The following is a 1,936-nucleotide window of genomic DNA, read 5'->3' as shown; positions in this document are numbered from 1 at the left end:
TATTTGTTCTGAGCAAATGCCATGGCATAGCAGCAGGCTAGCGAATCGTGTTTTGAGGGACCTTTATGTCTTAATTAATTGCTCTCAAACGTCGTTGTGCACTACCGACATCTCGTCTGATCTTTTTTCTGACCAATTGATTTTGTCCTCAAAAAAGGGATAAACAGGTGAAACCCGAGGGCATTAAGTTAATGATTACTAAGATCCTTAAATTTTACGACGTCTCTACGTATGCGGTTCACCGAAACTGTCAAGGAGACTTTTAATAATAGTCTGAAGTGCGCGGTTTTTTGAGTTTACCCCCTTGATTACCACCTCTTTTTGTATCATTGGAAATGATACAAAAAGAGGTGGATAAGAGCGTAGAAACGAATGACACAAACATGGGCATTGCCGCAGAATCAAATTGCTAATTTCCGTTTCAATTATTCTCACAAATTTTTGTTATATGATCTTTTTTTTCGTGTAGGTCTATAAACGAATTGGCGAAAGTTCAATTATTGCAAAGAAATTAAAAAGCTCAAATTATACTCTTTGAATCAAAAGATAGTTTGAATTTTTTAGTTTTTCGCCAAAGCCAGAACTATTTGTATGAATTAAGTGTTCAGATTTGTAATATTTGTTCTGAGCAAATGCCATGGCATAGCAGCAGGCTAGCGAATCGTGTTTTGAGGGACCATTATGTCGTAATTAATTGCTCTCAAACGTCGTTGTGCACTACCGACATCTCGTCTGATCTTTTTTTCTGACCAATTGACTTTTTGTCCTCAAAAAAGGGATCAACAGGTGAAACCCGAGGGCATTAAGTTACTGATTACTTAGATCCTTAAATTTTACGACGTCTTTACGTATGCAGTTCACCGAAACTGTCAAGGAGACTTCTAATAATAGTCTGAAGCGTGCGGTTTTTTGAGTTTACCCCCTTAATTCCGCCCTCCCTTCAACCAACCCCCCCCCCCCCCCCCCCCCCAAATTAAGCCCCCTAAACTTCATTCCACCGTAACCTTGGAAGATCTACAGCCACCTTACGCCGCTCACCGTCAACCCTGCCACCTCTGAAAAGAATTTTAAATTTTTGTAGACGACCCAGTGTGGTAAATCCATAAATCAAAAATCCACACTCAGACAATAGTACTTCTATAAAACAAAATTAGGGTTTTACGGTTACATGACTTGTTTAATCGTGCCAAAATAACAAAATTTTGACGTTTTCTGCAAACTCCGTGATCTTCAAATGTTAAGTGAGAGTCAACAATACATCCTAAGTGTCTGAAACAATGAAAAAGTTCTCTAGAAGGAATTCTCCATATTGTCGCCTGCTATCTTCTTAAAAATTAATTTAATTAGTTAATTTTAAAAATAAACATGAATACACTACTTTTTTAGGCATTTTGCACAATTTTGAAAACCAAATCAGTGTAAAGTTGAACTGATGCGGGACTAAAAAGTTATCTCAGTGTTCGACAGAATTTTAAGTAAAAGCGTAAGTTTTCAGAAAAGACACAGTTGCGTACTTTGTTGGCCGGACGGACATTCGTGCGTTCTAAAAAATGCACTGGGGATATAGGGCTTTTTTCACCAAACATACAATGTTAGTTTTTAATTTCAAATCAAGTCCATTGACAAAATTGGAGAGTCAGAATTGAGTATACAATGAACCATACTAAAAACCCAACGTCTGAAGTAATTTTCGCTTGTTTCAAAAAGTAATACTTAAACCTTTCATTCTAAATAACGACCAAACTAAATCGTACAATAAGAAGAGACATAACATTGAAATTCAAGTTTACGCGTAAAAACATCGAAGGTTTTTGACAATGGAGAATTATTATCAAAAATGTCAGAAAAAAATTTTTATATGGAGATCATTTTAAACAATAAAAAAACTGGTTTCCTGATTTCAAGTGTTTTTCGAATATTAAAATTTCTATTCGAC

The sequence above is a fragment of the Convolutriloba macropyga genome, chromosome 12 (assembly GCF_964194025.1).
Source record: "Convolutriloba macropyga chromosome 12, txConMacr16.3, whole genome shotgun sequence".
NCBI lineage: Eukaryota > Metazoa > Xenacoelomorpha > Acoela > Convolutidae > Convolutriloba > Convolutriloba macropyga.
The sequence above is the reverse complement of the archived record's forward strand: the minus strand, read 5'-3'. Positions refer to the sequence as shown.